The 16,704-nt window shown below is 34.1% G+C and overlaps 1 pseudogene; it reads left to right on the plus strand.

Annotated features, from left to right (window-relative positions):
- Positions 1-6,267: 6,267 nt before the first annotated feature.
- Positions 6,268-12,557, plus strand: LOC122050224 (annotated as a pseudogene).
- The last annotated feature ends 4,147 nt before the right edge of the window (positions 12,558-16,704 follow it).

Raw genomic sequence — 16,704 nt, forward strand, 5'->3', positions numbered from 1 at the left:
AGAATGACTATGCATGTGAAGATTCGAAGATACTGTTGGAGCGTGGTCGGCCAGCAAGAGGGGGGGTGAATTGCCTGAGAAAAATAAATAAATCCTTTCTTGATCTTTTGACTTGATTAATTAAGCACAATTAATTAAAATAAACAACAACATAAAATTAACGAGGCTATAGTATTTACTTGGTTACAACCTAAGTGGTTGTTAATCCAAGGCGTTGAAAGAGCTCCACTAGAAATCTCCTTTGTTGAAGGCGGAGAAGCCTTTTACACTCTTTGGAAGCTTAGAAAAAGACTAGGAATGAGTTACAGAAGTTGTTGTTTAATTCCTAACTTCAGGGGGATTTTTATAGCCTCCTGAGATCAATTACCATTGGTGGGAGGTGCCTTTAAGTGGGTCAAGGCATCTCCAAGTGGATAAAATTTTATCCGTAACTTAACGGCAACAAATGGTCATTTGCGGCTGACACTATTCACTCGAGGCACCTCCGAAGCCACTACATGCGCCTCAAGTACTATTCATCTGAGGTGCCTCTGAAGCCATTGGAGGTGCCTTGAGCATTGTTCATCCGAACATGGTTAACTTTCCTTGTTAATCATTTTTCGCTCACTTGGATGATGATTCGGTCGTCCGGAATTTGGCTCACCTGAACCCAACTCTAGGCTTCTTCTCGAGAAGGCCTCCTCTCCGCTTCTCGTCCATCGAACATCGTATTGGTCCTTCTCGTCTATCAGTGTATTCTTCCACTGCATCTCGTCCCTCGGATGCATCGAGCCCATCGACTCGCTTCCCGTGTCATCCTTCTCGCTAGCCGCGTCTTTCGTTGGACTTCTTGTGTTCCTAAGCTCTTACATACTTAGACACAAAGATCAAACATAACAGGACCTAACTTGATTTGGTTGATCACATCAAAACCCACCCGAGGTACTTACAGATACTTCGAAATTCAAAATTTAAGAATTATGAAGGGCTTAATTGGTATTTTAGATTTCACAAGAGTCAAATTAGAAAAATCTCTAAAAATCATATGCCACAAAAAATTTTGTTCGATCAGTAGAAAATAATTTATTTTGGATATCAAAATTATGCTTAGCTCAATAAATTAATTTCTATGCATATTAGAAAATTAATTTGCTTGATTTATTCTTTTTGGAAAAATCAATTATTTCATCAACTTTCGATATATTTTATTCTCAAAATTTTATCTTTCCAAAATAGAAATATTATCTACTAACAAAAAAAAAAATAAATTTTTTTAACTGTTAGGTTATTTTCTATTAATTTTTCAACATTGTATGTTTAAAATTTAAAATATGTTGCAGACTTATTATTGAAAAAATTTATTTTTCTAAGATAAAACATGATGTTCACTATCATAATAAAATTTTTTGATATTTTTGAATATTATCTGAATTATTATAATTTTTTGCCAAAAGTAAAATTTTTATTATTAAAAACTTTAATTTTTCTATGGATAAACACTAAATTTTATATATTCAGAAGAATTATCACGATTTTTCTAAATCAAATTCTATTTTTTTAAGCATTTAATTGTTATAATAAATATTTCTAGTCAAAATTAATATTTATTTTTCATGAAAATTTTTCCAACGATCTAGCTACTTATGTTTGACTTTGACAAAAATTTCATGATTTTTCGAAACTAGAACTTATTTTAAAATTATTTTTGTCGAAATAGAGAATTAACTAGTAAAATTGAGAAAATAAAGTTTTTAAAATTTAGTTTTGAAAAATATGAGTTTACTATTAATTTTGTTTACAAACTCCTAGATAATTTTTTCAAAATTTTTATAAATATTTTTCATATTTTTTCCTATTTTTTTATTTGATCAAAGGGAGAGAAATATGAAGGAGGTATATGAAGTAAGTTAAGAAGGAGGTTTTTGTACTTAAGTGCAAATTCTTGTTGTAATTGTAAATTCATTTACTTAGTACGAATTATTTTATTTTGGGTTAAACCCTAACTTAATTCGGGTTGATGCACATCAAAAAGGGGGGAGATTGTAAGTATCCGCGTTGATTTTGATGCGATCAACCGAGTTAAGTTAGATTCTATTATATTTGATCCTTGTATTTAAGTGTGTAGAAACTTAGGAACATAAGAAGTCGAGCGGAAGAAGCAGCGGATGACATGCGAAGGGAGCCGACGGACTCGGTCTATCTGAGAGACGAGAAGCTGCGGAAGAGTACACCGGTGGACTAGAAGGACGTGCGCGACGTTCAAGAGACGAAAAGCTGGGGAGGAAGTCTACTCGAGAAGAAGACTGGAGTTGAGTTTGGGTGAGTTCAATTCCAGACAGCCGGAACATCACCTAAGCGATCATGGAGAAAAGACTCTTCGAATGAACAGTGCTTGAGGCGCCTCCAATAGCTTTGAAGATGCCTCGAGCTTCAACAGCAAAGCTGCATATGCGGGACCCGAGGCGCCTCCAGTGTGCTTGAGGGTGCCTCGGATGAACAAAACCAAAGGCGCCTTCAAGCAGATTGAAGGCACCTCCAACGCGGCAGAGCTGTTAAGTGACCGTTGTTGCGTGGATAAAAGTTTATCCAACTCAGGGTGTCTCGGATGTCCTTGAAGGCGCCTTCGAGCCACGTCAGCTACTGGTATCATCATCCTAGAAGGCTATAAAAACCCCCTAGACTAGAAATTAAACAATAATTAAACAACTTCTGTAACTCATTCCTAATCTTTTTCTAAACTTTCAAAGAGGGTAAGAGATATCTTCGACTTCAATAAAAGAGATTTCTAGTGGAACTATTTCAATGCCTTGAATTAACAACCACTTATAATGTAACCAAATAAAAACTATAACATCTTTTATTTTTTATGTTGTTATTTATTTTAATTAATTGTGTTTAACTAATCAAGTCCAAAGATCGAGAAATGATTTAATTTTTTTTCGAACAATTCACTCCTTTTTACCGGCCTACGTGGACCAACAATATCTAATTATAAAAGAAAATCCTATACAAATACTCTTTTGAGGTAATATCAGACAAAGGAAATGCAAGTAAAGCAAATAAATTGTCGACCATAGATGACAGTGGAGGCAAATTAGAATGGAATAGGAGAAAATAAGAGATATAAATGCTCTAGAAAAGTTGTAGTAGCAAGAACTAAATCAACAACAGATATAAATGTGGCAGATTAACAATTGTCAATGCCCATTCTGCAGGCGAAGCATCCAAGAATTCTCAAAGATCATCTCCATTAGGCTACAACCTTTTTCAAAAAGAACGGACACAAATGTATTTTCTCTTTTTTAAAATATTACAGCAACAAAGTCCAGTTTTCCTTCTTCCTGAAAGATCAATTTGAAGTGGGACTGTGGGAGCACCATTACATCCTATGGATCTATGACTATATGATTCAACATAGGCGGAATCCATGGTCTGAAGGCTCCATGCTGATTAAGGTTCTGCAAAAGAATGTTCAAACACTAATTTTAACAGTTGTAACACTAGTTGTAGCACATGCTTGCAAGTAAAATTCAAAATGAGAGCCAATGGTAAGATGAAAATAAATGAGAAAGATCAAAATTAATTAAACTATTACATATTAGACAAAAGTTTGTCAATATTCCTGTATCATCTTTTGAATTTTTTCCTGACAATTCTACTGAAAACAAACTTCAGCAAATTATAATGTAAAGAGTAAGAAAGTAAAATAATTTATAACTATTAATTAACCTAGCTCTCTATGTTTTCAGGGTTATTATTTTTTATTAAAGTCGATGATAAACCAATTGAATAAATAATCTACACTCATTATAGTCAGAAGACTCATACATATTTGAATTACATCTTTACGTGATGAATTAGTTAAAAGCAAAGTATGAGTGGCTATAATGAGTGTAGTTTGTTTATTCAATTGGTTTATCATCGATTTTAATAAAAAATAATAACTCTGAAAACATAGAGAACTAGATTAATTAATAGTTATAAATTATTTTGCTTTCTTACTCTTTACATTATAACTTGCTGAAGTTTGTTTTCAGTAGAATTGTCAGGAAAAAATTCAAAAGTTGATACAGGAGTATTCACAAACTTTTGTCTAATATGCAATAGTTTAATTAATTTTGATTTTTCTCATTTATTTTCATCTGACCATTGGCTCTCATTTTAAATTTTACTTGCAAGCATGTGCTACAACTAGTGTTACAACTGTTAAAATTAGTGTTTGAACATTCTTTTGCAGAACCTTAATCAGCATGGAGCCTTCAGACCATGGATTCCGCCTATGTTGAATCATATAGTCATAGATCCATAGGATGTAATGGTACTCCCACAGTCCCACTTCAAATTAATCTTTCAGGAAGAAGGAAAACTGGGCTTTGTTGCTGTACAGAATGTGCATTGACAATTGTTAATCTGCCACATTTATATCTGTTGTTGATTTAGTTCTTGCTACTACAACTTTTCTAGAGCATTTATCTCTTATTTTCTCCTATTCCATTCTAATTTGCCTCCACTGCCATCTATGGCCGACAATTTATTTGTTTTACTTGCATTTTCTTTGTCTGATATTATCTCAAAAGAGTATTTGTATAGGATTTTCTTTTATAATTAGATATTGTTGGTCCATGTAGGCCGGTAAAAAGGAGTGAATTGTTCGAAAAAAAAATTAAATCATTTATCGATCTTTGGACTTGATTAGTTAAACACAATTAATTAAAATAAATAACAACATAAAAATAAAAGATGTTATAGTTTTTATTTGATTACATCATAAGTGGTTGTTAATTGAAGACATTGAAATAGTTCTACTAGAAATCTCCTTTATTGAAGTCGAAGATATCTCTTACACTCTTTGAAAGTTTAGAAAAAGATTAGGAATGAGTTACAAAAGTTATTCAATTATTGTTTAATTTCTAGTCTAGGGGGCTTTTATAGCCTTCTAGGATGATGATACCATTGGCTGATGTGGCTCCAAGGCGCCTTCAAGGACATCCGAGACGCCCTCAGTTGCATAAACTTTTATCCATGCAACAACGGTCTCATAACAGCTCTGCCGCATTGGAGGCGCCTTCGGTTTTGTTCATCCGAGAAACCCTTAAGCACACTGGAGGTGCCTTGGGTCCCGCATATAGCAGCTTCGCTGTTGAAGCTCGAGGCATCTTCAAAGCCATTGGAGGCGCCTCGAGCACTGTTCATTCCAAGAGTCTTTTCTCCATGATCGCTTAGGTGATGTTCCGGCTGTCTGGAATTGAGCTCATCCAAACTCAACTCCAGTCTTCTTCTCGAGTAGGCTTCTTCCTCAGCTTTTCGTCTCTTGAACGTCGCGCACGTCCTTCTAGTCCACCGGTGTACTCTTGCGCAGCTTCTCTCTCTCAGATGCACCGGGTTCGTCGGCTCCCTTCGCATGTCATCCGCTCGGCTTCTTATGTTCCTAAGTTTCTACACACTTAAATACAAGGATCAAATATAATAAAACCTAACTTGACTCGATTGATCACATCAAAATCAACTCGGATACTTACAATCTCCCCCTTTTTTGATGTGCATCAACCCGAGTTAAGTTAGAGTTTAATTCAAAATAAAATAATTGGTACTAAGTAAATGAATTTACAATTACAATAAGAATTTGCACTTAAGTACAAAAACCTCCTTCTTAACTTCATATATCTCCTTCATATTTCTCTCCCTTTGATCAAATAAAAAAATAGGAAAAAATATGAAAATAATTTATAAAAATTTTGAAAAAATTGTCTAGGAGTTTGTGAACAGAATTAATAGTAAACTCATATTTTTCAAAACTAAATTTTAAAAACTTTATTTTCACAATTTTACTAGTTAATTCTCTATTTCGACAAAAATAATTTCTAGTTTTGAAAAATCATGAAATTTTTGTCAAAGTCAAACATAAGTAGGTAGATCGATGGAAAAATTATCATGAAAAATAAATATTAATTTTGACTAGAATAATATTTTTTTGAATATAAATATTTATTATAACAATTAAATTCTTAAAAAAAATTGAATTTGATTTAGAAATATCGTGATAATTTTTCTGAATATATAAAATTTATTGTTTATCCATAGAAAAATTAATCTTTTTAATAATAAAAATTTTACTTTTGGCAAAAAATTATAATAATTCAGATAATATTCAAAAATGTCAAAATTTTTTATTATGATAGTGAACATCATGCTTTATCATAGAAAAATAATTTTTTTCAATAATAAGTCTGCAACGTATTTTAAATTTTAAACATACGATGTTGAAAAATTAATAGAAAATAACCTAACAGTTAAAAAAATTTAATTTTTTTTTTGTTAGTAGATAATATTTCTATTTTGGAAAGATAAAATTTTGAGAATAAAATATAACGAAAGTTGACGAAATAATTGATTTTTCCAAAATGAATAAATCAAGCAAATTAATTTTCTAATATGCATAGAAATTAATTTATTGAGCTAAGCATAATTTTGATATCCAAAATAAATTATTTTTTACTGATTGAACAAAATTTTTTGTGGCATATGATTTTTAGAGATTTTTCTAATTTGACTCTTGTGAAATTAAAATACCAATTAAGCCCTTCATAATTCTTAAATTTTGAAGTATCTGTAAGTACCTCGGATTGGTTTTGATGTAATCAACCAAATCAAGTTGGGTCCCATTATGTTTGATCTTTGTGTCTAAGTGTGTAAGAGCTTAGGAATACAAGAAGTCAAGCGAAAGACGCGGCTAATGAGAACGATGACACGGGAAACGAGTCGACGGACTCGATGCATCCGAGGGACGAGATGCAGTGGAAGAATACACCGATAGACGAGAAGGACCTATACGATGTTCGAGGGACGAGAAGCGGAGAGGAGGCCTTCTCGAGAAGAAGGCTGGAGTTGGATTCAGGTGAGCTAAATTTCGGACGACCGAATCATCATCCAAGTGAGCAGAGCGAAAAATGATTAACAAGGAAAGTTAATCTTGTTCGGATGAACACTGCTTAAGGCACCTTCAATGGCTTCAGAGGTACCTTAGATGAATAGTACTTGAGGCACATGTAGTGGCTTCGGAGGCGCCTCGAGTGAACAGTGTCAGCCGCAAATGACCATTTGTTGTCGTTGAGTTGCGGATAAAATTTTATCCACTTGGAGGCGCCTTGACCCACTTAAAGGCACCTCCCACCAATGGTAATTGATCCCAGGAGACTATAAAAATCCCCTTGAAGTTAGGAATTAAACAAAAACTTCTGTAACTCATTCCTAGTCTTTTTCTAAGCTTCCAAAGAGTGTAAAAGGTTTCTCTGCCTTCAACAAAGGAGATTTCTAGTGGAGCTCTTTCAACGCCTTGGATTAACAATCACGTAGGTTGTAACCAAGTAAATACTATAGCCTCGTTAATTTTATGTTGTTTATTTTAACAACCACCTACGTTGTTACGGAGTCGCTTCTTCGTATTTTTTATTTTTTTTATATTAATTTTTTTTAATAATTGTAAAATAAATGAAAAGAGAACAGCGGCTAAATTAGCCGTTGTATGTCGTTGAACAACAGCTAATTTTTAGCCATTGTTCAACGTTTTAATTTAATTTTTTAATATATAAAAAATCTATAAATATGAGATCTATTTTATTCATTTCATTGCAATCTTTGCTTTATATTCATTTCTTCCTTTCATTCCCTATTTGTATTCGAGATGGATGAAAATCTCAATACTTCCTTTACGAATCTTTTGAATTCTTCAAATATGGAAGAAAATACATCTTTTTAAAATACTCGCACTCCTCCAAATATCCAATATCCTCGTATTTTCTCTCACACACAATATCCTCCAAATGTTCAAAATATTTCATATGTTCCACAATATTATTCAAATTTTCCAAATTCCCAAAGTTCTCAAAATTTCTTGCAGACGTGGAATCCAAGTAACGCCGCCCCAGCTCCATTTGGTATGTATCCATCCCAAGATTGGTCAGCAATGGGTTGCCAACTTAGGATGCCTTATCCTTACGTATTTTCTTCTACTCAACCACCTGTCATACTTCCAAATGAATCAAGAAGGGCAACTATTGATCCATCTATCAGCGACAAAGAATCTCTAACTCCATCATCTGTTCCTCTAACACCATCATCTGTTCCTGCAACTCAGTTGCCACCACACTCGTCACAAGAAGAGCGTGAAGTTGAGCTGGAGGAAAATGAATCGAAACGAAGATTTTGGTCTCTCGATGAAGATGTGGTCCTTGCGAAATCATGGGCAACTATAAGCACTGATTTAATCATTGGTAATGATTAGAAGGATCAAGTTTTTTGGAAACGTATAGCTGATTACTACAACAAACATCGCTCCACTGGATCTATGACGAGAAGTTATCAGCGGCTGAAATCACATTATTATAGGTTTGCACCGATGGTAAATGAATTTTCTGCAACTTATAATAATTTTTATACTCATCGGCAAAGCGGTTGGAGTGACGAGAATGTGTTGGAGAATGCACTGAATATGTGGAAAGCCAACAACAAAGGTAAGGATTTTAAGTATATGCATGTGTGGAGGGTTCTCAAAAAATATGAGAAATATACTCCACAATCAGTTGCTCATTACTCTAACAAGAAGGCAAGGACATCCGAATAAGGGCGAAACACTTCGACATCAAATCCAGATACAAGTGTTGATTTAGATGACTCTGAAGTTCGCATTCGTCCGATAGGACAAAAGACAGCGAAGAGAAAAGGTAAATCTAAAGCCAGAGAGGGCGACACAATGGAACATAGGATCGACAAAGAATGGCAAGATATTAAAGAATATCAAATACAAAAAATGGCTTTGCGGGAAGCCGAGATCTTTCATAAGGATTATGGAATTCTTATGAAGGATACCAGTGAGATGACACCAGGACAACTTTATTTACATGAGAAAATGGTGGAAAAAATTAAACAGAGACATGGCTTGGTGTAGATGAGTTTACGTTTATTTTTATATATTATTATAATTTGTCTTTTTATTTGATGCACTATAATATTTATGTATTTTTTTTAATTATTAATGTTATTTCATGTTAGTAATTTATAAATTTAAATTTTATAAAAATTTAATGATGTGTAATGTAAAATATGAAGGAGAAATGAGAATTATATATAATGAAAAGTGTGGGACCCATGAGGAAGTTGTTGAGAGGTTTTTTGATAGTGGAAAGAGGTATGAGGTTTTTAACTTTTGATGTGGCACAGACGTGGCAACGAAGAAGCTCACAGTGGGTTCTAACCATTGTGGATGCCCTAACACCTCTCTCTCAGAGATCTCGATACTAGTGCTTTAATAGCCTCTTCCCACTTCCTCCTCGTGCCTCTCCCTCTTACCCCTTCCCCTGTCCCAATCTCTTTTCGCCCCAAGCTCCAGTCTTGGCAATCTCGCGGATTCCGTCTCCGGCTCCACTCCCGTCGCAGAGATGGACGTCTACCAATGTTCTCAGCCCGGGATCAGGGAGAGCTACCTAAGTCGTCTTCTTCACCTGTTGCCGTCGCTACCGATGAGGTTGGTGATAGGAGGCCGGATAAGGTTGTGGAAAGTGGGTCGGCGGTGGGTGAGGCCGCGGAGGGAGGAGAACTGGATGAGGAGGCTCGGCAGCAGGAAGTGGATTGGAAGACGGACGAGGAGTTCAAGAAATTCATGAGCAATCCTTCCATAGAGGCTGCGATCAAGCTCGAGAAGAAACGGGCTGAGCGGAAGCTCAGGGAGCTCGACAGGGAATCCGCTATTAATCCCCTCACTCTTCCTTTGAGGATTCTGCTCAGGGATAGCCTAGCCAAAGAGAATGAGAGATTGGAGAAGGCAGAAGGGGCATTCAAGGCTCTGGATCTTAACAAGGTAATAATTGAGTTTGAAAGAACAATTCTTTTGGGAATTTAATAGTACCTTTGGGGAAAATGGACTCTTGAAATGGAATTATGCATTTGCAGCTCAAGAACTGCTTTGGTTTTGACACATTCTTTGTTGCGGATGTTCGGAGGTTTGGTGATGGTGGTATTTTCATTGGCAATTTGAGGATACCGATCGAAGAGGTCATGCCGAAGCTGGAAAAAAAGCTCTCTGAGGCAGCTGGCCGGGATGTGGTGCTGTGGTTCTTGGAGGAGATGAAGGACGACATATAACCAAGAAGGTTAAATCAACTCAACTAAAATATAGCTTGCACCTATTTGCATTTTCCTTTTATGTTTGTATGATCATAGGAACTCCTGATAGCTTCTCTTTCAATTACTGTTGATTTCTTAACTTCTATATTCACTCATGGAATTTCTCTATTTGATTTTGAATAGTCGCTTCTAGAATAGTTTCTTCATAAAACCTGGTTTTATCATATCCCAATTCCTTAATAAACCTCAATCCACTACACCAAAAACATCTTCCTCTTTGCTTCTTCATGCCAAACAAAGCATTTGCACATTGAAGAAGTTAAGAGAGGAAGGTTGAATATGTAGTTTTTGTGCAATGTTCAGAGAATCTGCTACAATAACATGGTTCCACACCATTTTTTTTAAAAAAGGATCACGAAAATGCAGTAAGAGAGAGAGCATGAAAAATGTATTTTGTTTAGTAAGGAAAATAGCAGCAAAAAAAAAAGAAGAAAGAAAGACATGGTGAATAAGAGATTAAGTATGAGAAGTGTATTTTTGTTTAGCATTCTTGTTTTCTCTGTGCATGAGTTGTGTTATTCTACAGTATGTATGGAATTTCAAATCGTTACTATGTAGGTGTGTGTGGTGCAACCCAAAGCAGAAATTGATCTTCAATTTGAGTCCACAACGCTGAGCACACCATGGGGATATTTGAGTGCCCTAATGTTTTTGTGTTGCAACATTTGGAACTATACCATTGATGAGTGGCTTCTTTTTTAAGCCCGGTGCTACTTTTGACGACTACATAGCAGATGTTCTCCTCCTTTTCAGCGGCTTTCTTTTGATCTTAGGTGTATCAGAGGTATGAGATCCATGTTTTGCTAAATTGTCTGCTGCATGTTGAGTTTTAATTTGGATTGCCATTTCTTCCTTGTTCTACATTTTGCTCACAAACACTGTACTTTTACTGGCCATTATTATGGTAATGAAAGGTTTGGTTTACAAATTACAACAAGGGTAACAGCAGCTCGTTATGGTGTTAAGCTCAGTCCATCGTTCCTTGTGCCATCAAATTGGACAGGATGCATAGGGGTGATGAATAACTATGAATCCTTATTGCCCAATAAAAAGGCTCTATTCGACATCCCTGTTGCACACACTGCCAGTGCCTATATAACATCACTAACCCTTGCCATCACTGCTTTTGTAGTTAATGGTAGTTTTAATGGTGGAGACGATGCTTTGTAAGTATCCAGCCTTTCTTCAAGGGCAAACATGCCTTTTAGAACTCACGTCTTTCTTCTCATTTTCTCCTTGTTGCAGATTTATCAGGCCACAATTCTTCTATAACAATCCACTTCTTTCATTCATTCAACTTGTGATGGGACCTTATGCTGATGAATTGGGCAATGTACTACCATATGCAGTTAGTTGAAGGGGTTGGAGTACCTGTTGATCCTCTTGCTTTTGCTGGACTTTTAGGTATGTTGGTTCTTCCTAGAACTGTATTTCTCTTTTTCCCTTGTGTGGTATGAATTATTTGTTAAGCATGTTCTCGTTCGGCTCAACTTGGATAATTTCGAATATGAATCAATTCTTTTTTTTTGAGCCAACTTGAAAAGCTTGCGAGCTGGCTCTATTGGTTTGCACCCCTAGGATGGATCATGGATGATTTTTTGAAAATTTTCATCTCACTTTTTACTCCAAAAGAGTGGTTGGAAAATTGGACAAATGAGAGATTCTATCATTTGCTATTTTTGGTTCCACTAAATCAAGTAGAAACAAGCTGATTTTCCTTTCCCAAGTGCCCACTCATGACTTTTTTCAAAGCAATACTCATCCTCAACTCTATATATAACCTATCTATCTTCACTAGTATCGAACTCCTAAGCACCAAACCTCATTCTCAAGTCCCATTGTCGAACATGTGAGTGTTGAATTTGTGAAACCAAATGAATCAGAGCTTAGTAGTTCACATAATTTGACCAACGAGTCTCTTTAGGCTAAGTGGGTTGGTTGATTTGGAGAATCAAGTTGAACAAGTCGACCTGAACAAGTTTGGTGAGTCGATTAGGTTGGACCAACCAGTTGGACAAGTAAGGTCGAATGATCTGGACAGACTAGTTGATTTGGTCATGTTGGACACATTGAATAGGTCAGTAGAGTTAAATGGATGAAACAAATTGATCAAATGGATCGGTGCTGAGCCAAAGAACTTGTTGAATCATGACTCCTGTTCATTAGTACCTTATTTTTTCATCCTCAGAGGGAACAAATCAGAAATTTCTTCTAGATCTCTAGAACCTTGATGGCTGCTTACTCAAAATTTTATCAATCCTCTAGATTCCTCAATTGTCTTCTCATCTCTACCAATCACTTGTGTTCTTGCTTTGGCATTTGAAAAGCACTGTAGTATGCCAATATATGGTGCAGGGATAGTTGACATCCTTGAATCTACTACCATGTGGAAGGCTTGAAGGCGGGCGCATCGCACAGGCTCTTTTTGGAAGTAGAACTGCAGCCCTATTATCGTCTGCGACATCCTTGCTCCTCGGAATCGGTCGCCTCAGTGACAGTGTGCTCTGTTTAGCCTAGGGCTTATTTGCTACATTCTTCCGTGGTGGGGAGGAACTGCCTGCCAAGGACGAGATCACTCCGTTGGGCGACGACGGTTACACTTGGGGTTTCATCTTGGCCTTGATTTGCTTCCTCACCTTTCGTCCAAATGGCGGCGGCACATTCTCCAACTCCTTTAACCCGCCGTTCTTTGTCCATGTTAAAATATATCTTGACTTCTATGCAAATCAACTTTCTCATTTGTATAATCTTTAAAGTTTAAGATTTTTAAATTTATTCATGATAATTTTAAAGTACGAAAAAAATAGAGCCTTCTAAGATGATTACATTTCTCTCTTTTCAATCTTTTATTTACATGTTCCATAATACACATTCATTTATCTTTTAAATTTGTCTGTTCATTCTCATATATATAAGAATTGTCCCTTTCATTTTCATACGATGATTACAAAATAATATATGATTATCAACTTCGATGTAATATTATTTTAGAATTCACATTAAATGTTCAGCGTTTAACTGTTAAATTTCTATAAAAAAATTAAAAATAAAATTCACATTAAATGTTCGGCATTTTTGAAAATTACAAAAGATGCATCGCATTTTAATTTTTAACGAAGTAGGTTTTTTTTCCCTCAAAATTCCTTTTTCATCTATTTTAAACTCAAATTAAAATAAAAATCTAATTTTTAATTAAATCGAATCAAAATAAGAAAAATTAATTTATATTATTCATTTTGTTTAATTTAATTAATTTATTTATTTTTTAAAATAAAATTTAAAACATATAATGAGTTTTGATCGAATATTGTTGATGAGTCTAAAGAGTTTAATTTTATTCTAAATTTAAATTGTTACATCCTCTAAATTTATCCATAATTTTATTTTTATTTTTGTGTGCCTTAACAAAAAAACCTAAAACAATTACTTTTATAAATTTTATTATATAATATATAATTATAAGAGAAAAAAGGAAAAATGAAACAACATTAATAAATGGAAAAAAAAAGTTAGTTATTTCATTGCGACTTTTATACAAAAAATTTTTATGACATTAAAAATATAAGATTTATATCAAATTAATATTGTTTACAATTAAATGACCTCTTTAATTTATTAATAATTTAAAATAAAATTGAGCCTTTAATGTCCTTAATCAAAAGTCATTGGTGAGTGCAAAATCAAGAGGTTTGTTTTAATAGGTTTTATTATGCCCAAAAACTCTTGACTCAAGATTCTATATGAAAAGATTATTTAAAAAAATTATTTATTTAACTTTTGGCATAATATTATTTTTGAAGATAGAAACTCTATAATTCATTTTGAGATAATACCAATTATTTTTTTATATTTTCTTTATCCTCTTAGTGACAAAGTTTTAGAATTTTAAAATCATTTAATTCCTCAATAAGTTCTTATTGAGACAAAAACTTATTAATTAGAGAAAAAAAAAACCTAAAAGCCAGATTCAATACAAATCAAATAGGTTTTTTTCGCTCACACATAGACCCGACCCCGGGCCGGGTCTGGCCCAGACCCGGCTCGGGCCCGTAACCGAGTCAACGGGCTGGGCCAATTCCGGTTCATTCGCTGTAAAACCGGCGGGTTGAACCAGCGGTTCAGCCGCAAATTTTTTTTTCCTTTTTTTTTCCCTTAAACGGCTTGATCATAGCTGTTGGAACCGGCAGTTCGTAACTGTTGGGAGGATTTTTTGGGTATTTTTTTTCAACGGTTAGGATTATTTAACCGGTTTTTATCAATGGCTATGATTTAGTGTCTGTTACTATCAAAACTCTATAAATAGAGAGCTCATTTAATCATTTTTCACACACATCTTTTGTACTCTTAATCTCATTTTCGTATTCTCTAATCTCTACAGTCTACACGTTTCGTTTCCAATTTTCAATTACAATGGAAGGAAACTGCGGAGATGTATCATCTCGAGCTCAGAAGGGAAAGCAAATAATGAATCCGCAGGAGGAGGACCCCAACATTCAATCCACCGATGATGAGATCGAGCATCTTCCGAATCCGACACCCAAAACACAAGGAAGTACCGATGCAATTACTTCTAAGATTCGGGAACTTCCTCCTTTAAAGTCTTCTATTTTCACTAAATATTTTGAGAAAGTCACTCTTCCTCGGGAGAATGCGTGCAAAATGTAAGCATTGCAATACTTCCTACAAATTCCAAGCCGACGGCGGCTATAGGTCGTTGAAACGACATGTAGAAACGAAGCATCCGACGGAATATGGACTCGACCGTTCTTAAACACAATTATCAAGATTTTCTTCAACTAGCGGTAGTACCGATTCCGGTTTATTTTTATATTCGGATAATAAATTAAGAGAATCATTAGCTAAATTTATTTCCGTAGAACATCTTTCTTTTAGTTTTGGATCTAAATGCACATTTGAAGATTTTTGTAAAGAATCTCTTAATCCATGTGCTAAACATGTTCCTAGGACTACACTTACTCATTCAATTAAAAAATTAGTAAAACAAGGAAAAATGAATTTTATTGATAAATTTAGTAAATTAGATAATAAAGTTTCTTTATGTTCCGATATTTGGAGTGATCATTGGCAAACACATTCGTATATGGGTGTGACTTGTCATTGGATCGATAACTCTTGGAACCTCCAAAAAAGATTATTAGCTTATAGAGTTTTTGATGAATCACATAATGCTCATAATATCGCACAATTATTATGTTTAATTTTAGAAGAATATGGTTTAACTCATAAAATATTTTCAATATCATTAGATAATGCTAGTTCCAATACCGCTTGTATAGATGATCTAAAATTTGTTTGTTAACATATTATTGGAGGTTTATTTTTTCATATTCGTTGTGTATGCCATGTTTTAAATTTATGTGTTCAAGATAGTTAAAAATTTTAGAAAGTTATATTAAACCAATTAGAATTGTAATTTCTTATTTATGGTCTCATCCATCTATAATGAAACAATGGGGTAGGTTTTGTAAAATTAATGGAATGAAACCTAAAAAATTTTCACGTGATGTACCAATACGTTGGAATTCAACATACCAATTATTACAAGATTCATTTTAATATAAAGAATTATTATGTTCATTTTTTTGCACAAAACACTAATACTAATATATATTTATTTTCACAACAATGGAATATTTGTAGTAGTATTTGTGAAATTTTAAAAGTATTTAATGATGCAATCGAACAACTTTCCGATGTTTATTATCCCACTGCTCAATTAGTTTTAGAAAATTTTTCTAATATAATATTAGTTTTAAATGAACATATTAATAATGAATCTTTATCTTCTTGCATCTTAGCTATGAAAACTGGGAAAAATATTTTTATTTAATTCCTGAAATTTATTTAATTGCATTTGCTTTAGATCCTAGATTTAAATTAGAAGTTTTACAAGAAATGTTAACTTTGTATTATGACGCTTTAATTCCAATTAAAAATTTTCTTCCCTTGATCCAGTTAATATTATATATAATGTTAGAATTTATTTATATGATATTTATAATTAATATTATGTAAAATATGGAACACAAATTAATATTTCTGAAATACAACAAACTACTAGTAGTAATTTAAAACTTACAAAAGCACAACTCTTATTAAAAGAGCGGACAAAACGTCCACGAGGATCCTCAAGTTCCACACAGGAACTTGAGAATTATTTTACGACTTCTTTTTATTTTAATGAAGCAGATAGCGAAAACTTCGATATCTTAAAGTGGTGATCACAGAAGACTCAAAACTTTCCCGTTTTCTCCGTGATTGCAAAAGAAATTTTAGCTTGTTCAGTGTCAACTGTTGCTGTAGAGCAGACGTTCAGTGCTGGTGGCAACATATTAGATGAACGACAATCAACTTTGTCTCCTGACTCATTAGAAGCCCAAGCATTATTGGAAGATTGGACCAGAGCGGAGAAAAAAATCCAAGGAATGCACTTTCAGATGACGAAGTTGAAGATTTTGATACTGAAGGAACAAATACGACAGGAACATGAAATAGAAGTGAGTAAAAATGTAAAAGGATAAAAAT

This window comes from Zingiber officinale, chromosome 3A (genome assembly GCF_018446385.1).
Source record: "Zingiber officinale cultivar Zhangliang chromosome 3A, Zo_v1.1, whole genome shotgun sequence".
In the NCBI taxonomy this organism is placed as follows: domain Eukaryota; kingdom Viridiplantae; phylum Streptophyta; class Magnoliopsida; order Zingiberales; family Zingiberaceae; genus Zingiber; species Zingiber officinale.